This window comes from Nipponia nippon, unplaced genomic scaffold, assembly GCF_047370975.1.
Source record: "Nipponia nippon isolate SJK-2023a ecotype South Korea unplaced genomic scaffold, ASM4737097v1 scaffold_3, whole genome shotgun sequence".
NCBI classification, from domain to species: domain Eukaryota; kingdom Metazoa; phylum Chordata; class Aves; order Pelecaniformes; family Threskiornithidae; genus Nipponia; species Nipponia nippon.
Window position 1 is genome coordinate 101860370 of NW_028262347.1, and position 24289 is coordinate 101884658.

Sequence of the window (24289 nt, forward strand, 5' to 3'; positions counted from 1 at the left end):
ACATGGCCTAGATTATTATCTGCCATGGATAAAATAATAGATCCAAATCCCATGGTGTGTAAGAAACAGGGAGTGCTACCAACCGCAGTGACAAAATGGGCCTATTATACTGTACAGGAACTGAAAAACAAAACTCACTAGAACAGAGGAATGGAGAAGAGAGATGACTGTCTTGTTATGATGCTTCCCTAGACTTTGAAAACTTACATCTTGAAAGTCCTAATTCTGCTGCCAGTTTCCTGCAGGATGACTGGCAAATTTCTCAAACTTTGTTTTTTTCGGAGTCTCTGTTTTATTCCTTAATTTCTAAGCACCCATCACCTGCACACAATTTTCAAAAGGAATGAAAACTCACAGCTGCAACTGTCTACTGCTGAAGGAGTATTTTGTAACATCTAATCTGAAATTGTAACGAAGTTATAACATTGTCTCAGATTTCAAACCTATGAGTCAATGCTCTCATTAGTTTGTGCCTCATGTTATTATGGAGCTAAAATACATTACAGTGCTATATAAATACAGGAGGGCTTTTTTAGCTTTTGAGCCTGCTGATCATCAGTGTCACTTTATAGCACAGATTCTAGATGATTGTGAGGCTGCCTCTGGTTTTATAATGTTTTTCACCTTACAATATATATTCATTCTTCTGAGCATCCCAAAACACTACCTTCTTGAGTCCTGGCCCCACACAACCTGAATCATCTGAATGTTTTCTTTAGCTTTGATCGAGCTGCCTTTACAAGTAAAGGTAGCACTTCTGTATGGGCCATTCAAATATGATTTCCTTAGATTTTTAACAAATATTGCCAAAACTGCTTGATTTATGAGTTACATACAGACAAAACCAACTTTTTTTTTTTTAATAAATAAATAAAGTTTTCTTGTGTATAGCTACAAGAAATGAGTTACTAATACAGTCAGTATATTTTTTATATATACACACACATACATATATTACAAATTGAGCAGACCCATTCCTTGAATAAAGAGCACTAGATGTTTAAAATAAGATAATACCTGTAAACCATCCTCCAAACGACTTGGAAGCGATGTATTGGGACCATGGTAGCTACCCATCAGATCTGTCCCTTTTTCTAAGTTCTTCACATAATAACAGAGCTTTAAGTCATTTTAGCAGTCATTAGCCTAAAATGTATACACAGCTACAATTATGAAATCTCATTGACCAACTGATTACAATAATTAGCTAATACATGCCAGTAGATTTGGCACAGCAGCAAGCACCAAATGAATTATATAATTTTATAGAAAACCTATGTATACAATTGTTCTCCTATCTTAACAGAACATTGAAAGTTTATAAAAGGAAAAAGTAGCAATCCTGAATGTTTTATTAACTGAAAGTTATAAAAATATTTCAGACTGAGTTAATCAAAATGATCTGTTTTCCAGCTTACAGCACACTATGCATTTATGTCTGCATGTGCGTGAATACAATCATCTTACATTTCAGAATAAGTCAAACAACAACGTATTGTCTTAAAAAAAATACAATTTCTCCTGGCAAAATGGTGTGCTTGAACAAACTGAGTTTTCTGAAGCAAAAAAAAATCTCAGCCAAGTCACAGAATTCTTCCAACTTGACCATCAGAAAATTTGGCTCAGAGTTTACCCATATAACTAATTTTGTTGATGCTTACAATGAAAATGTCTACAAATATTTGTTGATAGGTATCCACAGCAATACGACGTTTAATACAAACTGGATCAATTCAGCTGAAAGAGATTGACTGTAGTACAGGCATTTTTGTCTGTATTAGCAGAGGAACATGTTATTCATACATAGCTTCACTTGCACCTGTTTTTAATCGCAAACAGTTGAGGATGGTGTTTAATGTCCAGACTAATAACTTCAGATGTCTCCCAGGAAATAACATCACTAGCACTCTCTGCTGTGAAACACACAGGAAAAAAATGATGGAAAGAGGATAAAACAGAACAAAGTATGTAGTTTAATCTTATTAACAATGACAGAAAGAAATGCAGTAATGATGACATCATTTGCCATTCCTAAACTGAACTGCTGGAAATTAGGTTTCTCTTTTCCTATCTCCAACATACTTCTTATATTCCCACTTACAAAGACATTTAACAGCCAATGATAAACAAGTTAAAGGGATCTGAAAAGCAAGTTATGCATGTACACTCAATACACTAGTACCCCTTTTCTTGAACTATATTAGTGTGACAGTGTGATATAGTGCTATAAAACTTGAAGATAAGGACAGCCAAATTCTTTCTTTCTTTCGCTGCTGAACTAAAATTACAGTAGAGTGATTTTTTTTTTCCAGAAGTGTATGCCCACACTTGTGTGTTTGAAACTCTGCAGGATGCATTTGTCCATAAAAGCAGCCAATGAAAATTGGTTATCCCATACTACCATGGGCCCATATAATACCTATGAGTTTGCTTTGAGTTTCCTCCTGTTAATTAATGGCTTTGATTTACATTTTTCCATTCTTTTGGGGACTCCTACCAGAGAAAAGAGGGCTAATATTTTTACTTTAATCTAGAGTCTTTGCTTTTTTATCCTTTAAAAGGACTTTGTGTTCTGCAGCGCAGAAGCAGAGTGTCCAATCTGATATATTTCCTAAGAAAAGCTCTTGCATTTTGGCTCTTTGATTCCTCCCCTGTCCCCAGGCAAAGCAGAATTATGTCTAAAACCACCTCTGGGATATATTTAATTATTACTTTCCTATCATATGGCAGCAGTGTGGTATGAGCACAGTGAGGCTACATGGGATTGTGAATAAATGCAGCTCTGACATAAGTTTGCTCACTGTGTTATTGCAAAGGCACCTTGAAGATCAGCATTTTCTGATGTCTTTGAAAAGCTTCACTTTGTAATCGTGTTAGCATTCTTTTAAGGTAAGTTTTTGTATAGGCTTTATAATGCAATATACTATAAGCTAAGAGTCTTCAAAAACCAGAACAACCTAAAAGCTTTGATGACAGAAGGAAAAAAAAAAAAAACAAACTTTCCTGAAATTTTTATCCAGTAATCTCATCTGGCTTCCACTAAAGTTAATGACAGTTTTGTCGACCATGGTATGGCCCAAATACAATTAAAAATCCCTTATGTTACATTATATAGCACACTACAGCTATTAGGCTAGAATTACATTTAATAAGTGACGCGCTCAGCAGCTAAGACATAGCAACAATTCATTATGCAATTTAATTCTGCCTTCTCATAATATATGTTATGGTACAGGGTTGGTTTTGTTGCGTTTGTGGGGTTTTTTTTCACATATGGGAGTCTGTTTTCTTTAGACTATAGAATGAACAGAGCTAATTAAATTTAACTCAACCAAGTAAAATATCACTAAGTTCTTCAATACACTGTATTACTAAAGCACCTAGCATTTTTGAATGCATTTATTCTCACCCTATACCAGGAAAAGAGAAAACTCCTCTTCTTCCCATCCTACAGAAAAGGAACCGAGGCACAGGAAGGCTAATTTATTTGTATAAAAACTTATGTTCATTATCTCTAGTCAGCTAGGGAACTGAACCTACACCTCCCAAGACCTAGGCTGATACTCTAACTGTAGGCAATACTTTGTCTTGGTTTGTCCTATTTGGTGTAAATGCACAGTAGGTATTATATAATAAAAAATATTATTTCCAGTCAGGAAAAGAAGCAAGTGTAGAACCATTATTTCTCTGCTCCCAGTGGACAACACTTGCAGGCAAAAGGATATTCCTAGCTGAAGGGTGATTACAATTCTTTGTGTGTCCCACTTAGAGTATATAGCACGCAGAAGAAAGATGCTGACATGGGGCATCCGCAAGCTCTGTACATTATTGCAGGATTTTGACATGTTGCCAAAACTAAATGTATAGCACAAATCAAGGACAAGAAATGGTATTTTTCAGTAGCTTACAATTCATGCAATCTAAATGTTTCTTTCATAAAGCCAAATAAAGGATGCCAGGATTATCCTCCTGACAAGTTTCAAAGGCCTGTTGCTAACCATGGAGACACAGAGCACTTAATAAAAGATCATAAGAATTTTTTAATTTGAAAGAATTCAATAATCTTTGTATGGAAGCTGTTGCTCCTTCTTCTCCTATAATTATATGTTGCACACATACGCAGAGATTATTTTTTTCAAACCCTAAGATGACTGACTCACAACAAACCTGAAGTGCTATGCTTCCCTACAATCATTACGTACAGGTGAATTTCAGGTTGGCTAGCTGTATTATCGTGGGAAAGTAAATTGCAATACTGAGGCAACTGTACATTGTTGTGCATTGATGCTTGCTTGCTCATAAGAATGCAACAACTGGAGTTGGAGAAAAAAAAAGGATTAAAGCTAGGATAAAGTCTAATTTGAGGCCATCCAACATTGCAGTTCTATTCTAAATAACAGATTTGAGGTTTCAGAAGTTCAGTGAGGTGTTTTCTTGTTTCAGGACTCTGTGACAATGTCTGGGGCAGCGACTGTCTGTCACACAAAGACAAAACAAAATTATTGCAGGAAATGCTTGAATACAAAGATCAAACAACAAAGGAAGTGGCTGCAGAGGCCAGAGGAGCTTGTAGCTGAGCTGATCTCTCTTGTTCTAGCTGTCTTGGCAGTTCAATGTAGAACTGAAATACCAGGCCAGCCAGAGGTGTTTTTGGGGGTTGTTTCTTTTGCAGAAGGAACTATATTCACCTGATTAATCCCAAGAGGCATAATCTGCATCTTATTTTGCCAACAACACTGCATAATGCGAGACCTATCTATAAATAGGCATATACTATTGAAAATACATGTTGGAAGGGGTCCTATGCCCCTAAGACCCTACGCCCCTCAAGACAGGTGTCTTTACCCCGACAGAAGATTATGTGATCAGGAAGGAGTTCAAGCCAAGGTGTGGGAATACCTGACATTAGCAAACAGGTTCCTTCCCTGCTTCTCATGGCCCCATTTTTTAATCTTACATCTTTGAGCTGGTTATACCTGCAAAGGGCAAAACTACAGCCTTCCACACAGATGACAGATATATGATACTGCTGCTGAAAAGAGAGCAGTAAGCAGGTATACAGTCCAATCAGAAGTCAACATGGTACAGTTCAATATGGAATAACTTCGGTATTTTAAGGAGCAGAAGTTTTAGTTCCCTATTGTTCAGTTCTAAAGCCAGTTGCTATTTTTCATGATACCTTTTAAGTACCAAAGATTCCTGCAGAAACATATCGAAGTTGCTAACAATTTGGATGGCTATGAAAGAACAGAGCTCAAACAAAAGCCACCATCCTCTGCAGTTTGTTAACCAGCAACTTTTCCCATTACTCACCACTTTCATCCACCCATCCTTCTGGGTGAGGAGGGATAAATATAGCTCAACTAGCATTAATTCTGCATCATCTGGAGACATCACTAGGAAAAGAACACAGACACACATGATGCAAGAGGGAAGAGCTGAAAGCTGAAATTTACAGAGGTACAGTCTCTGCAAGCAATATATTGTCAATTAATATATAGAGAGATATGTAAACCTGACTACTACAAGAAACAGGTTTTACACTTCTTGAAAATGAGAGAAAATGCATGGGAATTCAAGGTGATTTAGTTAAATTTGATTCTTCTTGAATCTTCCTGCTGGTGACTTTAGTGTTTTACTCCTCTCTTCCACTCTCCTTGCATGCAAATATACTAACTTAGAAATCCTTCAAATCCAATAACATGCATAATCCCCTTTCCTAGAAAAGATTAAGCAGAAAGAGTGCCTAATTGTAGACTGTAGCCTCTATAGTACCTGCTGGTCCTCCGAGACATTTTTGCTAAGTTCTCCGGTCCTGCATCTAACACAATTTAGTCACATAATGCTCAGTTCTTCAAGAACTAGAAAATCATGTGCAAGCTAGCGGAAGAACAAAGGAGACCAGTGCAGCTGGTAAGATATTTTCTGCAGGAACCACTCTTTAACAAGAAAATGTCATTACTGTGAAAAGGAAATACAGAGAAAAAATTCCAACTTCTGGGTCAAGCAGTCCTGTGATATTAGGATTAGATTCATCACAATTTTCCAAATACTATCCCACTCCTTCTTTCCACAAACCTGTTCTAGACCCTTCCCACTATCCAAGTGGGAAAGTGAAAAGAAAGAAAGAAGCTGAGCCAATGTAATGCTTCATTCATTGAGAACAATGTTGTACTCCATAAGCTGTATGTTATGTTTTAGTCTCCAAGCCATCTGTCCAAATAACAAAAAAAAATATTTTGATAAGCCTTCTTTTGGTGAGAAACACAAAAGAAATAGCAGACTAAAACCAAAGAGACTTCCTGTTTATACTGCAGAGATTATTAGAGGCAGACCAATGCTAAACCTAAGGAAATTCTTGTCTTAATTTTGGAATCCAGCTTTGACTCCATACATATAAAAGCATCCGAAAATGTGCTGATATGTGGCCTTCATACTGGGGACTTTTTCCACAATCACAAGAGAACAGTTCAGAGCTTCAGATTAATAACTGTTGCTCTCAAGTAAAGATGACAACGAACTGTTAACAATAAAATATAAAGCTTTTCATGCTTATGTTTTTTGCTGGAATCCCAGTCAGATGAGTAAAGCTACTATCAGCTGATGGTGTTGGATAACATACATGACTAGTTAGGAACAAACTATTTCAGTTCTAGCAGAGAGATGTCTACATTACAAAATCAGCACAGAAACAGATACCAGATTTGGCATATTTGAAAAAAAAAAAAGCAATGACTGAATGGACATAGAGAATAAAACCACTTCAAACTCTCCCAGCCTTTGTCTCCAGATCAACACTGAGATAGCATGAGTCACACCATGATGGTGTGTGACTTCAATGTCGAAGTTGACAGTGTAGCATATTTCCATACCATTAACTTGCCAAAACCAAAAAACACCACAAGGTTCTGGTTTGGGATTTCTTTCTAGTAATGGTTATACCGGTGTAACTGAGTGACATAATAGTTCACATGATTACGTAGTGAGTTAGACTACCATGCTACATTTGGGTCACTTACTGAAGATTCTGTACCTTGTTAAGACAAGGCTGGGTGAATTCTGTAATAAAAAGTGAAGGCTAAAAGAGGTCTAGTCACAGATGATGCTGTGTTTTTAAAATTCAGTCACAGCAATATTACAAAAGACTTCATACCAAGCCAAAGAAAAAAGGTTCAGGAAGTTTACAGTATTATTATTCATAAAACTTTTGCAAATTAATTGTTTTCCTCTCTCTCTGAGAAAAAAAAAAAACTTTGTTTATTTTTGGTGGAGTAACTCGATTTATGTGACAGAACCCAGCAAAAACGAAGCTGTCATAACAAATATCATCATGGATCAGGACTACAGGACAGAGGAATAAAACACAGCTTTGCAAATTGAGCTCTTACAGAACTGGCAGTAACCAACAAAACTTCTTTATTCTCAGCTCAAAACTCTTGAGAAATATGCACAGTTAATTCTCACGATGAAGGGATAGAAATATCCAGATTAGCCAGCCAAGTCTCTAGCATTTTTTCCCAGTTTGTCAGCTGTCTTAGACTTCCCTACTGAAACGAGAAAGAAAGAAACAACCATTAGAGTGTACTTTATAAGAAGGTTCTGTTTGTAAATAGTTTTCAAAGCACTACCAACCAGTAAGTAAGAGAACCTGCAAAATTTTACAGCCTGAGAACCATGTGTTCAAGATGAGGTTATGCAGTAGCAGTCGTGGATGGCTATAAGCAGTGTCTGTTGGCTTGCTTAACCTTACATCAATTCATTAACCTCCTATTAAAATATTTATTGATAATTTACTAAGGTTTTTAGGAATTAAAACTTCATTTTCTTCTCTTGAGAACGTGCACTCTGGTTCACATGCCACTGGTGATACACAGCCAGGAAAGGTTTCACCTAGCCTTCTGGCTCTCTGGCACCTCAGACATGGCACTGAAGCCACGTAATCTCAGAATGCAGTTTCACATGCTCTTCAGATACAGAAGCCTGGATACAGCAAGTGGAGCCTCTACCTATCCTGAATACCTTGGACCTAATGGCTAACTCGAATACTTTTCTCCTCTTTCTTTGATCTTATGTTTAGTCCAAGTCTGACTTTAAAAAATTGGGTTGAAAAAACCATTAAACTCTTCATGAAGTGAAGAAAAAAAACCTCTGGTGAAATAACCTCAAAGATGCAGCAGCATGGAGAGTATTTCTGCTTATTCCATATGTTAAATCATATGAAAGGATAGCAAGATATTAAATTCAGTTCTTCTCTGCTGTTAATTTTTCATCATGAAAAAATGCATATGTTAATGATGCTACAGAACTCTCTACACTGTCACAAACAGAAAGAAGTTCTAATTAGAAGATAACCACAGGTCTGAAAATCCTTTGTTACCTGAAATGTTTGAGGGTATCTGGTTTATAGTACTAATTTAAAATTGTTCTGTTTAAGCAGAAAAACAGAGACCAAAACATTCATCAACAACTAAACAGGTAAATGAGCAAAAAGACTTGACAAGTCCATTGGAAGATTTTAGAGATTCATTTTAAGCTTAATGACTGCTTACAGGAATATATGTATTTTCATCATACAGGCCCATAAACTGACATATTGAAAATAATATTTTCAAAGTTTTATCTACAAGGAAATTTTATTAGTGTTCATCTTCCCCTTCTAGTGAATGCAAACGCATGTTAATTCCCTTCTACTTTTAATGTTTCAAATTCTATTCACTGTACAGTATTATAATTCGTCTTTCAGTGGAAAGATATAAGTAAACATGTTTGTAAAAATTGTTCATAATGAACAGTTCTTAGTGTTATTTATACTGGTTATTTTAAAATATAAAGAAAGTCATACCTAGCATTTCTAAAGTGTCATTCACCTGCAAATTTCATGACATTTTACATATAATAATCAATTAAGCCCTACTATACCCATCTCAATTAGGCATTAATATCCAAATTTTACAGTTAGTTACATTGAGGATAGCTTGAGAGGTTAGCTGTCTTGCTAATACCACTCAGGAATGGGGATAAAACCCGAGAATGGCAACTGCTTCTCTATGTGTAATGAAAAATGAAAAATCTTTTCCCTCTTGTAGAATGAAAAAAATACAAAAATAAAAGGCAAAAGTAATGGACAAAAGTTTGGGCTCTTACAGAACTTTTACCTTTTCTTGTCAAACAAGCTATTGCTTTACAAACTTCCTGGAGAGAGGTGAATACATATGATCAAGAGATTTCTACAAGAAGTTCCACAAGCTGTGGTCTTGTAGACCAAAGAAAAAACAGTAGCATAGAAGTATAGTCTATACAAACCTTGCCTCTCCCCACCTCCCAAGCCATACTAAACATCTTGAACTGAACAGAATTTCAGCTTTGTACCACTTAGAGAGGTTTTTTTTTTAGCTGGCTACCTTAAAGCAGGTCCAGGCCACTTTATGCTTGTTTGAACAGTAAAAATGAAGGTATCCAATTAACATAACCGTATAATATCACATCACATTAGTTCTATCAGACTTGCCAGTCTAATGCCACTAGAAAATAATCTTATTTCAATTTTCTATTCTGATTTCAATACACAGAATAGAGAAAGGTCATCCTGTTTATCCTGTTTCTAAGGTACTATAGGCTGTCACTGATTATAAAATGGTAAACCAATGTGTTTCCAGGTGCACATCCTAAATATAACCCGTATTAGTAATCATAAGTGGGTAATTTTTCTGTGTGCCTTCAGTACTAATATCTAGAATTCAAAATTTACTGTTTTAGAAGTACATTTTTATTATTACCTTAAATTACAATCCTTTATTGCTTTTAGTCCTCTAACTTGATACAGAAACCACTACAGGTTTCTCATTTTGTATCAGACTTCTGCATGTTCTGTGTGGGTGAAGAAAAAAATATGCTACTTTCCCATATTGTGCTATTTTGGTTTTATACTACCACTCCTCTCAGAGGGGCAGTGACAAATTATGGTCCCTTGGCATTCACTCTGTTGCAGATTTTGCACCTAATGAGGCAGGGATCACACAGAGGTGATACCGTTTGATCTTCATGTTCTATCATCATCAAGACTGTCATCATGTCCATGAACTAAATAGACAGAACCAAGATTGTAGAGGCAATCTCCATTCTGGCACTTCATTTTTTTCCATGCTTCACCTAGCATGCTTAATGTTATTTCAATTTGAGTCACTATGATTGTTATTGAGGTTCTGAGCCAGATACCTAGAATGCCCCTGTAGGAGAAAACCCTCCAAGGCCTATTTATGTAGATGGGCTGATCTCCAAACTGGCTCCACAACTGTCCCTTACCAGCTCCAGCCACAGGCCATTCCAGTACTCTGCATATACTGTAATCATTTAATCAATGCTTTGTGTCTAATGTGACCTCTCAGGTATGCTCTGTAAAAGCAATCTGACCCAATGTATCAGTTAATTAATTAGTGGCAGCTCCCAGTGTTCCAGAAACCTGTTAGAGGATACCTAGAGGATGGCCATAACGCTGTGGTGTCTGGCAGCCTCAGCTCCCTCAAGAGGGAAAATCAGTATGTCATAGTGGAAGTCTGTAACATCCATTTTCTAACCCTGTGTGGTCCGTATCAGCTAGAGGTCCTAAGGTCATGTCATCCACCCAGTACGATGCTCCCACCTGGCTCTTTTAACTGCATGAATGAAAAGAGACACCAACCTATGGTCTTGCTGACCTACACTGATTACTACAGAAGTGGTGAAGAACATGTCCAGTTATATTGAGAAGTTTTATCTTGGGATAGATGGGCACCCTCTTTTACCACGTGAATTCCAACAAAGGAATTCCAATACCACCATATCCAAAAAGTTAGAAATGAGGCTGTGTTACATCCAGAAACTACACACCAGCAAAAAGCAATTGGTGACCTTCCTACCTTAGTGAATGGACCATCCGTGTTACTCAAGGGGCTGTGGGAATGTGCTGAGGCTTATGTTTTCCAAGCTAGGGTGGCAGCATCAGAAGAGAAACATGACCTTATGCCTTAGTGACCCAGCAATATGACTGATACACAAAGCTGAGGGGAAAGCATGAGAGGGATGTTAGAGAGAGGGAAGAATCCACTGGAATCCCATGTAAGCTCAATAACCTGAATTTTTGTCACCTATAGTTGTTATGTTCAGGAATACATAACTGTGTGGGACCACTTTGAAAATGGTGCTATGAAATTTCATACAGGTGGGGAAGGTGCTAGTGGGAACAGAAATGCAGATGGTTGTCAGAGTAAGTTTAAGTTGTAAGCATACTGTGCACTAGTGATGATGTGCACAATACTGCTCTTGGCTGCTAGTGAGCTAAGATGTGTCACTGTTGGTGTATAGGCATGTACAACAGTGAATACTATGCAAGCAATGAACAAAGTCTGCAAAACTGTTGGTTAAAGAGGTCATTTTTTTTCTCCTGATTGTGGGTGATATGGAATTAAGGGATTCCTGAAGCCATTTCTGGCCTTTGAGCAGAAAATTTCTGCAATGGCCACCTTCTGCCTGGTTGTCCACTGCCATATAGCATACACTCCCTACAAGCTGCCCATGTTCTCCTTCCTTCCCCAACTTCAAACAGGTATAATAAAATCAGGGCACTTACTTACCCAAGCTGATCTATTGTCTCGTCCTGGAATTTCTGTCCCACTTCTACCCTGGAGATGTGAGACAGGCAGAAAACAGCCCCTTCTCCTTTTGTCCCTAGAAAACTGTGGAGGCTCAGCTTCTACATTCACCCAGCCTAGCATAGAGATCAGGCCCTAAACTGAAAAGTTAAAGAACCCAGATGGCTCTGCAGTGGTCTTCAGGTCAGAAATCCAGTGCAGCTCAGCATAATGCAGATACTTATGCAGAGCTACCCAAGTGGTTTACTGACCTCCTCGTCTTTTAAGTAGGTGGCTTTCAGGGTTTATCCTTCAAGTTGCTTGTCTCTGTGGTCAGAACCAGCCATGTCGAGGTGCCACCAAGTCACCTCTTCTTGTGCACTACTAAGAAACTTTTCCTCAGCATAGGCCTGGGCTACCTCCAGCAGACCTAACCTCCTCAGGTCTCACTTCTTACCTGTGTGCCCTTACAACAACATAGTTTTGTTTATTTGTTGATTGAAAGTAAGTCAGAAGGCTAAAAAATTAAAGGCCGCATTGCAGTCAGACAGATTTCTATAATCTGGTATGAGACATAAAATTTGTGGTGCATGTCTGATGGCACTAAGGGGACATATGAATCTCCAAGGCCTTCTGGATATAATTGGTATACCTCACATGGGTAGAGGAAATGAAACCCAGTGTGGGTCTATATTGTCCCAGTGCAGCAGCCGATGAAGCGAACTGGCTGTTAAATCGGCCCCAAACTCTCTCTTAGCAGGAAGGAAATTATTGGTTGCAGGTGGAAGCCTAAAAACAAACAGTGTGCACAACTGGGGTACCAAAGCCTGAGAGCATCTTAAACTGACAGGGTAGGTACAGCCTTTGATAGGCTTGGCACACCTCAAAGTCATGGTAGAAACTAAAGAAAACCTTTTTACCTGTCCCCAGCATGACGTTTCACCCTCAACGAGAACAGTCACACCAGGTTCAGCACCACTGCAGCCCACAATGTGCTTGAGCTATGTTCCCTTCTTCACTTGATGTATTTGCTCTCTCCGTAAATCTCTGTCATTTAAGGATTCCCCATTGTTAGGGGAAACCCAGTTATCATTAAGGTTCCTCTGCAACTCCTTGGCACCTCACAAGTCACACACAGGGGTGAGGGGAGGGCTCCTTTACTTTGTAACCAAGAAACATTGTTATCTGTTTTACTGTTTGACTTGAAGCAAGCAAAAGAGCTAAACTGGTTTTATACACATTTCATAATGCAAGCCACTTTCAGTGTTTCAGGTAGAATAAAAGCACTCAAGTTAGTTCACCGATTTGCATAAGTAAAGTCATTTAAGTTATGCTAAAAAAGGTATTATGACCAAAATGTTATTATCAGAAACCAACACCCTGACAACACTAACTACTGAAAAATGTTTTTGTCTACCTTTATAAATTATCCAAACGTTGTTCCTCATCCATTACTGACAGTAATACCTGAGTGACATGCATTATGCATTAAATATTTTTATAATCTTTCAGAACTATTTGTATTAAATAGTGATAGCAGATATTTACTTAAGATTTAAAAATGTTAAAGTTGATAGTATACAGTACCTATCAGAATATCATAGATTAGATTATGGTGGATATCTTCAGGCAATTTTATTTTACATGGAATGGAAGGGTGTAAGACTAAGCATTTTTAATCCAAAAAAAACTCTGCTCACAATTTGACCTAAACTGATAAAAGCCAAGAAGGTCATATCTGAACTTGTCACTTAAAGGTGAACTAAAAATCTTTAGCAGAAAAGGGCAAAGATTCAAAATCAGCCACATAGTATACGAGCAGAGGTAAAAAATTCAAATAACTTTACATTTAGAAAATGAAACATGGAGCCAGTAGCCACTGGCTACTGTATCAAAGTCTGTATCAAAGATGTTACCACACTCTAGCTGTCAGGTAATCTGTGAGATGAATTAGTGGGCATCTCTGTCACAGAAGTCCAGTCACGCAACTGGTGTTGTTGCAGAATCAACAGAGAGGATATGAATGAACTGTTCTCTAATTATTCTGGCAAGGCAGAGGAGGACATTCTGCACTTCATTCTCTGGTGTCATCAATTTGACATCTTTATAACTGTTAAATTAATTTTTCTGTACTTCAGGAGTCTGTTTCAGTTCTTAATCTTATAAGGATGAAATTTACCCTGCCTTACAAGGTCTTAGAAAGTCCCCAGTGCAACAAATCCACTGATATTCTAGTGCCCATGCTGAGGACAGGTAACTGGAGAAATCTGTGGGTGCTGCGGACCATTTTTTCACCTGGAACACTTCATAATATTCCACAAGAAAGCATACCTAGGCCATCTGGGAAGACATAAGGGCACTACTGATAAACATTTGATCTATCCAGAGACTGTGTAGAAGATACCAAACCATCTTTAGCCCAACACTTCTCCAAGAGATAATACTTTTTTTGTGTGTATATACTACAAACATAAAAATACCCTACCCTGGGTTGGGTATTTTGGCATCCCATGATTATTTACTATTCACTGTAAAAATGTTATTGCTTTCATTACTCCAGAATAAATATATAAATAGAACTACAATCCTGCCACAGAAAAGAACCATATTTCCTTTAAACATCTCGGTTACACCAGGTTGCTCACCCAGAACCCGACTGAGCTAATCTTGTCTTTCGCTACTGCATGTGACAGGGATTTTCACGCCATCCAAATCACAGAAATTTCAAATGTCAGCCCAAAAAATCAAGATGAACTTATCTCCACAACCACAACTGAGCCCCATGGAAACTTTTTCTCATTGTCTTTGTTACACAAGTGGTTTTAAGAGGCATATTGAAAGAAGCAGGCAGTTCTGGCCAAGAATAACTTTTACCTCCACTGTAAAGAGCCCGTTACAGACCCATGGTTGTTTATATGAGTGCTGTAATTAGAAATGTATCCTTTTGAAAATCCTATCTACTCTACATAGTTTTCATGATGAGTAACAAAAAATGGCATCAGGTTCTTATTTCTTCTCCTTTGGTTTATTAATATTATTAACAATAACAGATATAAATGGATACCAACAGTCCAGGGAAAGTGAAGCATCTTTTTTAATTGAGTTGTAATGTTTACTGTTTTTCTTAGATGTTATAATTTGGATCCAACCATTCCTCTTTCTTATTAACATACTTTGATATTAAATACCCATAATACATATGAAGGCATCCTACTTAAATTTGTTTTTTCCCATTGAGATCATGGTAAAAATGTGGGAATGAGACGATGGGTGATTACTGAACTAAAACAGCTGCTTACCACACTCCAATTCATTCATGTAGCAGTAAATGAGAAAATTTTGCCTTTTAGTCCACGGAGGGAAGATGCAAGCCCTAACTGAAGTAGCCACAATGCTATTATATTATCTCTGTCTTAGAGCTATTCAACCGAAGAATGCTCTTATACAGTGTTAATAAATTACATTTCAAAAATGGTGTTTTGCTAATTGATTTTACCCTTGTATATTAATAACATTCAAACAAGACTACCAAAGCTATACAATAATACTATTTGTACCTTTGTCATACTAGCATGGAGCTTATTCATGATTTCAAGGTCACGGGTAAAAACACCATATTGTATAAATCTAAAGAAAACAACAAGAACACTAACTTCAAATATTACAGAAACATGTGGCAACTACCGATTCAAGGGACCAAATATATGTCATCATTACACACATATATTGTATTACATCATTACATGAATTTGAAAATCGGCGGAGGAATGAGAAACCTTGAAGCATGTTTGTTTCTGGTCACTGAGTAACGCAAAACATAGAACTTGCAGCAGCACCGGCATATTTAATTCTGACAAGAGAGCACAGCACCCTAAACAGGAATGAGGTGATACTCTTGATTTGAGTCTGCTATTATACAGCAAGACACACTGCATAGTGTTGGAGCTTTTCTATAGGGAACATGAGATTAAGTTCTTGTATTTTTATGCCATGGTAATGCATTAAAGCATTTACTATCTTATGCTCATTAAAACTCTTTGTAATTGATAACTAAATACCAGGACCCCATTTTACAGATACAGAGCCACACAATAATGTTGCACACTGTTAATGGTAAACCTGGAAATGGAATGTAAGAGTTGCTAACTCTGTCCGGTTTCTGTTCTTCTGTGGCCACAATTTAATAAATTTACTTGAACAGACTGCTTATTTACTGTAAGGACTTGTGACCTTGGCCAAGCTCCTGTTGCCTTTAATCTCTACTCCTGACACTAAAGGTAGTACATTTATCAGAGGTGGGAGTACCTGAATGAAGCTGGTCAGGAAAAAAACTCTTCACACTCATATGCTTCCGCATACTTTGTCATCCATTGAGGATATGAACATTCTGTGAATGAAATAGAAAAAGAAGAAAGAAATATGTTTTTTATGGGAAAGAAATGACATAAAGGGTAACTCTCTGCTCAGTTAATGAAAAATAAAAATTTCAATTAGATGAGGAAGGGTGTGTGCCTGGTTCTTTCTTGTTCTTAGTCTGCTTCAAATCCTTTAACGTTTCAGAGAACAGGCAGCCTTCGCAAGAGGACTGGCTTTAGTTCCCTTAAAAATGTATCTTCATTGAGACAGATAATTCTCACAGGCAAAATTCCACAATGCAAAACTTTTTTTATTTTTTTGTTGATTTCCATACAACTCATATTCCAAAAATTTGCTGGAGAAAAACAGCAATTATGCAAAAACCACAGGAGAAAGTACATTGAATTTTGAAGAACAAGTTTTCATTGTTCAGACCGTCTTCAGGTATTGAGAGTAGTGACCAAGAAGAAATGCTGCTACAGACGCTTGTTTGAGTAATGCCTTCCGACTTTTTTTTTTTTAAAACGGAGGAAAATTTGTAAGCAGAGTTTGTATCATCACTTCATAAGTAACCCTCTTCCTTTTGACATCTGGTAGGATTGTAAACTTATCATGTGATTTTTCCTCTCAGCTTACTGGTGGCTTACGCATTTTGTCTCACTAGACCACAGGGTAGAAGTGGCTATGTGCATACTTTAAAGCTAAACTTATATTTCCTAATATTTGGCACATTTTCTTCCTCTCCTTTTCTTTCTTTACCTCCAGGTAAGCCACATAGCACAACAGTGAGCAAAGAGGTGAGATTCCGGTTGAAATGATGTAATGCTGAAAATTAAATTTACACACAAGTGTTCAGAGTCTGGGTCATAGCTGGGTCACTCCTCTGAGTGGGAGGCAATCCAGCAAGGAGCACCGGATAATGATTTCTCTATGCTGAGGCCCCTTTCATGAAATATAGCACAAAGCTCTACCTTGATATCTGAATCTAATCTGATTCAATGTGTATAACTATTGGGATTGGTTGTGTGGTAGTAAGGGGTTATATTATTTTGTTAAATGCTATACTATGTCTCCTTTTCCTTTCAACCTACTAGCACCCAGAAATAAGCTTTCCAGTAACTGAACCCTTACCCAGAGACAGTGCTTTAGATAAGGGCTGGCTGGCTGAGGCTTTCTACAGAATGCAGCATATTGTTTACAGTTGGGGGGGGGGGGGGGCAATTTGTTTGTTTGTTTGTTTCTTGAACAAAGACGAGAGTTTGTCCTGGTTGTTTTTGCACAGTCACCTATGGCCTGTATTTATCCACTGCGCTCAGTGGCATCCAGGTATAGCTGTCACACATCCCTGCATAACCTTGAGATGAGCTTTCTGTAATGGCTTCCAAGTGGGTTCCATCTTGAGATGGTAGGAAGTGCCTGCAGAACATCTCTGCCCCCATACGAGTAACGAGGCCTTCACAGGAGGCACAGGCTCATCGAAGCCATTCAAGCTGGTGGCTTTGCAAAACACCTGTGAGTCTTAAAAACACAATCACATCAGAAGGTAAAACAACCTGTACGATTTTCTTCTGCTGTGCCAGTCCTCGGTCTCTTGCATATTGCATCGCCAATGATTTTGCACTCTACCTGCAAGGTTTCCTGCTGCCACATGACAATTCTGCAGTCAGCCACAGGCTGACAACCACGGCACCAAGAGAGCGGCTGTCAGGGCCATTTTGCATGAAGCACACGCAGCTCCTACCCAGTGAAGCCCTAATGTGTTGATTTACAGAGTCCTCTTGGCTGACATGGGAAAATGAGTCTGGTCATGGTTGATTTAACATTTTATGGGCAAAGAGTCAGCCTGCTATAGCAAGTTTGGACTACTGCAAACATTTTACACATTTACACACAAGTCCACGGGAAAAAATATTCAAGATACCAAGCGATTCTGATGCTCACATCGCTTGAGCTCTGTCGAAAATAACATAAGTTTCAATTAAATAAATACAAAGGTGTATGTTACAGGCCAGACCCTCAGGCTGAGTTAGCGGCTCTGGGTCTACGGACTCACAAGCCCAAGACAGGAGGAGCTCAGCCAAAGCGCGGGGCAGGTTGCGGTGGGGCTGCGGTGCCCGGGGCTCACCGCACGCCGCCAAGAGGCACAGGCCCACGCCGACGAGCCTCACCCGCCAGGTGCCGGCCCCACCGCGGGCGCCAACCCGCTTCAACACTTTCCCGCGGTACTTACTAGGGGTCGGGCACGTCTTCCCTTCCCTCTCGGCTACCGCGGCTCCCCCTGGCCCGGCGGCGGGGGGCGGGCGCAGCCGGCGGGCGGAGCGCAGACGGACGGCTCCGCCCGCCCCGGCGGAAGTGTCGGCGGCCGCGGGGCTGCCCGGCGGCTCGGGGCGGCGGCACCGGCACCGCGGGCCGCGCCGCGCCGCGTCCTTTTGCAGGCGTTGCTGCTCGGGCCTCCCCGCCGGGAGGGTGGGATGGTTTTCCCCGTAATTAACTAAAACAAACCAGCGGCGGAGCGGCCGCCTAATCCGCGCTGCCGCTGGTCGGTGTGACCGAACTGAGCCCGCCGCCTAGGTCGGCAGGTAACGTCGCGCCGTGCCCGGCAGGGAGGGCAGCTCCGCCGCCGGGACGGCGACCGCCGCCGCCGCCTGCCCCGCGCTGCCGGTGGGCGCCGGGCAGCGGGCGGGCGGCGGGGGGGCGCGGTGCCGGCGGGGAGAGGCGGTGGGTTTCTCTGCCGGCGGCGGCTTCCCGGGAGCAGCTCCAGGCGAACGCCGGGAGAGACGGGCTCGTCTGCGGCCGCCGCGAAGGGGCGAGGGCGAGAGGGGCAGGCAGCCGCGGCGGCACGGCGGCGGGAGCGCCCAGCCCCGGCGGGCGCCTGGCCGCCCTGCCCGGCCTCGGGGCGGCGGAGCCCCCGCTCCCGCTCGGAGCCCCGCGCTCCCTCCGAAACGAGCGCTGCTGGACGGAAAACAAATTCTAAAAAAAATAACGCCTGTCAAATTTACCTCCGGCTAGCTCATCGCCCGACGAGAGAGGGGGGAAAGCGCGTACGCCTGCGCGGGGGTGCCAGGAGAAAGATGAGTGTTTCTTTCATTAACCTAATGGTAATTGCAAAAAGACTCCCTTTTTGTCAGCTTCACCTAATCAAAACCGAATATCTGTATGTGGCACTGACAAAATCAGTAAAACTTCACCTTCGACTTTATTGATCTGAACAGACAGGCAGAGTTTTCTATGGTGTTCAATTTAGGGAATTAAAAAAAATCACTCCGCTAACAGCATTTGGTACATTTCTAACCCATATGTCACCTCAGTGCTTTAAATAATTATATTTGCATGCAGGGAGTGATTCATAAATATGTCAGGATCGTGAAATATAGGCAGGCATTTCAAACTTTCTATTTAAAAAACATGAATTATGGCCACGAAAAATGTGTTCCCATTTAAGGGTGATACGAAGTATTTGGTGTCTAGTACGGAGGCCCATCCATCATATAGACAATAAAGAGAGTTTTTGCCTGACGTTGGAAATTTATGGTTGCCCTTCTCTGCCCTAATAACTCAAGCATTGTGTCAGCCTGTGACAGCCTTTGCAGAAAAACAGCAACCCTGTTATCAATCAAAAAGCCCTTTTACATTTTTAGCAAAACTCTGATCATCCAGACACCCTTTTAATGTATATATTACATCATTATAGATCATTCTGCACTTTTACTGCAACTCAACAAAATGATCCATCACTTCAGGACAGTCCTGATGAACGCTGATGTAAATTATTTGCATGTCGCTAGTACAGTACAAAATGAAAAATGTACTTTAGGTGGAATTAATTTTAGGGTGTAAAAAGCTAAAGATGAAAGCAGTGGGGATTAGAGGAGACCTAAATGCATCATTAGGGATGACTGAAAACAAGCTAATAGTTATTAAAATTAAGATTATTTTAACCTTTTCGGATCGTGGACCCAGACTGTTTCAAGAAGATAGCTAAGATATATTGCATGCTTCTCCCTGCCCCTACCCCGCGCCCAAACGTAGCTCTCTTGTAATTACATCAAGGATTATTGTTCATTTGTCGTTTGGGTGTTTAGACAAGGTTAATTATTGGGGTTCCAATGTCTTCTCCAGCCATATCCTTAAAACTTCTCCTCGTATCTCAAAAGACGTTATTCCTGACGCTGTTGAAGACGAATCTGCTTGATCTGCACAGTTTCCATAACAAAGTTGTCAATAAACTCACTCCACATTTGGGATCCAAGTGACGAAGCTGAAGATCGCCTCTATTTGCGTGCCACAGTTAATTTCTGGAGGAGTACTGTAACCAAATATGTGCTTAGTTGGTACAATTCTCTCCCGTAGCCTCCAGGCTTTCGCAGAAGACAAACACAGAGATGTCTTTACGATTGCTGAGATTCAATGATCAGATCAAGGTGTTACAGAAGCTGAAAGACTCTTTTTTCACTCTTAAAATCTAGGCAGCAAATACCAGTTCGAGTACATACATACGAAATAGGAAACACGTTCACTTGCTTTGGGCTCGATCATTTTAGTCGTAGTACGTTTAATAACGTGAAATGACACTAAAAATCTCCATGCACTTAACAGGAAACATACCCAGCCTTTCCCGTGTCATCACACTCGTTTGACTTGCTCTCTCCCTCGCCCTCTAGAAAGTTACCTTAAGGCTTATTTAAAATAAAAGCTGTTTGCATAAGAAACACCTTAAACATAAAAGAGGATAGATTTGGAAAATAGCTGTTGTAAAAGGGTTTCAACACGGGAGTAAAAATTTCCACACATGAAACAAAGTCAATAGGGGAATCTATCAAAGGGCTTCAAAGAGAAACGCGGGGGTTTTTATTAGGTGCATTAATCTCTTCCTTATCTCAACGTAACAAAAGGAACAAAATTAGACAAACTCATTCGAAAACATTTTAGGAGAAGGTATACTTCCGAAAGCAGTAAGCAAACAAACAAACAAACAAGTGATTTTCTACTCGTTTAGTAAAAGTACCACTGGCGACTAAAATTCACGTTCACTTAAACGTGACTATTATTTTGAAGATGGCTCTAAAATTATCACCGCTTATAAAACGATTACCTACATCTCATGCAGAGTAAAATATATATTGCTTATATATATTAGGAAAGTAATTACAATCATAAGGGTAAATATTTTCAAGTACTATGCAAACAGGGGAGAGGTTTGGAAATCTTAGTTTCTGTTGGCAAGCATTCAAACTATTTGTTTTAATAACATTCTGGAAGAAATACCCCACACCTCTGCAGGATACCTGGGCAGATGCATCAGCTATTATCTGAGCCCATGCAGTCTCGTATTAAAAAAAAAAAAAAAAAAAGGCAAAAGAAAAATAGCGCCTCTCCCCAAATGTACAATTCGTGGTGCGGTATTTCTGATAACCCATCGCATTTCTTATCCGAAGTATTATCATTCTTGGGAGGAGGGGAAAAAAAAAAAAAAAAAAAAACCAAACCAAAAAGGAGATGCACCGCTTATAAAAATCTATTGCAATGCATACCTTAATAAAAGCCTTGGGGTAGATAGTGAAACGCAAGCACTACCAAAGCAAATAAATTTGATGCACAGGACGGACAGACAGGTAGCTGAATTGTGTTACGCATGGAAATACAACCCAGACACAACTCAGCAACTACGTTTCTGTTAATTACAAGCTTAACCTTGCTCTAAACGATAGAAAAGAGAGGGGGTGGAAAGAAAAAAAAAATAAAAAAACCACCAAACTAAAGGGCCTGTAGGGTTGTTGCTGTTCAGTTTAAAAGACTAAACGCCCTTTTCCAACATGATCTACAGAAGCTGACACTTAAATGGCGAGAGAGCAAGCTCGCAGAGCAGGCACGCTGGTGCCGAGGTTTCTGCAGTTCCCTCTCCCGAGGGAAAAATAGTCAGTCCGGGTTTTTGGGTGATCCTGACCAGGGTTTGCAGCTCGCCAGCCTGACCTGTCAAGCGGATTATTTTAGAGGGAGATTAATAGGGGAGGCGGGCTGCAATAATAATCGTTTTGTTTGATGTGACAACTTTGATAGGCGTTGATTTACTTACAAACTGATAGGCTTTTAATTGAGCGCCTCCATCCAGCTTGAGATGAAAGGAAAACCGCATTGAAAAGCTGCCCGAGTGCCCTCGAGCCTCAATACTGATTAGCCATCTCGACAGTGAATAGTTCAAGGCATTTTCAAACTTTTTTTCCTCTCTCGCTCTCCTCTCCTCCTCAAATATCTGCCAGCCCACTCCTTTTTAAGAGAAAATAAATCATTTCCATTGTGTGCAAATAAAATCGACTTGACATGCTTGCCAATAGCTGGTAGGTAAAGGAAAGTGTGGACTGGCACTTGTTAATTAATTCCTCCTTTGCTCTCCTTTTTTTTAAGTTACAGTTTTCCTTTGTAAGAGGAGGAAGACGGGTTCCAACCCTTAGGTTTTTGGTTTGTTGGTTTGGGTTTTTTTTAAAGGAGAATAAAAACAACGGCCACCAAAACTTCAACAAGACTACACAAGTAAATGCCAAACAGCAAACCGTCTGCACGGACTCATTAAACAAGGATCCCTCGCGAAGGTAACGAGCAGGACGGAATCCATCTTCTTCAGCTCAAGAGAGGAAAGGAGCCCGCAGCAGCCAAAATAAAAACTGCGCACCGCTTTCAAGCTGCAGCCCCGCCGCCCGCCCGATCCTACGCGTGTGCATCCCAACTCCGAGACCCTCGCCGGGAATCGTTTTCTGCGTGCCTTAAGCGCAGGGAATAAGCTCTCATGGCTCAGAAATGCTTTGGAGGGGGCAAGGGGGAGGGGATGTCTTGGGGCTGATTTTTTTACAAGCTTCTACATAAAAAGTTTACAGTACTGAGTGTGATTTAAATCTCATTCCAAAGGCTGAGCGAAAAAAAAAAAAAAGAAAAAAAAGAAAAAAAGCTGTCCTCTGAAGTTACTAATTAAATTACCCTCTGATGCTTCTACTTCAGCCAGAAAGAATGGGGTTTGTGCTGTTCCCCCTCTCCTTCCCCCCGCTTTTCCCGTCGGTGCGCTGCCTGTTTTACACATGTACCGGGTACCGCCTTTGCTTCCCTGGCTTACCAGTAAACAACCCCTTCCCGAAATCACCCTCACCTCCACAAGAAAAGACAGAGGGAAGGGAAAATGGGGAGGGGGGAGCCTTCCCACAGCTGACTCTACCTTAAGACAATTAATCTTTAGTCTTTCACCCTGGGAGGCAGGATAAATACAACGAGAAAACAGATAAGAGTCTCCCCGGTCCTGTAAGGAAAACAGCTGTTCCAAGCACTTTAATGCAAATGAACACAAATGAAGGTTTCAGCTTTTTTTTTTTTTTCTTCCAGAGTTTTACTGCACTCCATTTATCAATTGGACTTGACAACAAAAGAAAGAACTGGGGGAAAACCTGGGGCAGATTCAAGTCACTTCCACTCTATATAAAGGAAGGGGGGGAGTTCCTTGAGGGCAAGTTGTGGGTCTTGTCAGCCCTACTGCAATGTCGGGTTTTATGCAAGATTTCTTTCTCTACCCCCCCAACCTTTCAATTTTCACCGTCTTGTAAGATGACCGCGGTGATTGCAAAATGAAAGTACGTTTATGACTTTCCACTGAAAAGTTGTGGCAATAAGCCCTATGCTTTCAGAGAAAATATAGAAATTAAAAAGTTTGTTAAAATTAATTATGTCTTTATAGAAGCTAGAGGAGTTCCGCATATTTACCCCACTCTATATACTGTAGTAAAAGAGTAAAGTGGTTTTAATAAAAGACAGCAGATATACTTACTTGACTGCAGGATTTAAAGGATACCGTTTTACCGGGGTGTGTGGGGGGGGGGATATCTAGGAAAACTGCCTTATGTCTACGTCGTAAGAAGAGAAGATCATTAAAGGCTATCTGACACATCTGTTTAGGGACTGGGGGAGATCGGTGTTTCAAGGGAAGAAAAAGGACTTGGTTCAGCAGATATAAACGCGAGAAAGTGAAAGTCCTTCCTCTCGCCCACCCCTTCCAGGATCAGCGCCTGTTCTGGTCGGAGTCCAGGTCAGGAATTGGACGCGACCCCTAAAGCACTTGCCTTGTTCTTCACTTGTCAAACGTGTTTTATCTCTAAGTGACCTTTTTGTTAATGTTGTAGATTGTGTGGGCCACCATGTCAGATCCGGAAACAAAAGTAAAAGATTGATTAACACATTTTGCCTGTGAAAAAATGTTATGGGATGAGGAGGTGGGGGGATAGTGGGATGCAAAGTACAAAGAGAAAAGAAAAAGGCAGTCCAGGGAGCGACAGAAGGGCTGCGGACTCCGC

At 40.1% G+C, this 24289-nt stretch overlaps 3 long non-coding RNA genes across 4 annotated transcripts; 1 reads left to right on the forward strand and 2 right to left on the reverse strand.

The window, feature by feature from the left end:
* Window positions 1-896: 896 nt before the first annotated feature.
* Window positions 897-18257, reverse strand: LOC148054800 (uncharacterized). 2 transcript variants are annotated; one of them, XR_015706379.1, is made up of 5 exons: window positions 18193-18257; window positions 15912-15993; window positions 7389-7547; window positions 5314-5396; window positions 897-1913 (listed from the first exon to the last, which is right to left on the reverse strand). It is a non-coding gene; the product is annotated as an uncharacterized LOC148054800 (long non-coding RNA). The 2 variants fall into 2 exon arrangements; XR_015706378.1 differs by having other exon boundaries at window positions 897-4475.
* Window positions 18258-18360: 103 nt separating this feature from the next.
* Window positions 18361-20210, forward strand: LOC148054801 (uncharacterized). The gene is made up of 3 exons (XR_015706382.1): window positions 18361-18541; window positions 18972-19060; window positions 20082-20210. It is a non-coding gene; the product is annotated as an uncharacterized LOC148054801 (long non-coding RNA).
* Window positions 19140-23924, reverse strand: LOC148054802 (uncharacterized). The gene is made up of 2 exons (XR_015706381.1): window positions 23767-23924; window positions 19140-20359 (listed from the first exon to the last, which is right to left on the reverse strand). It is a non-coding gene; the product is annotated as an uncharacterized LOC148054802 (long non-coding RNA).
* Window positions 23925-24289: the final 365 nt, after the last annotated feature.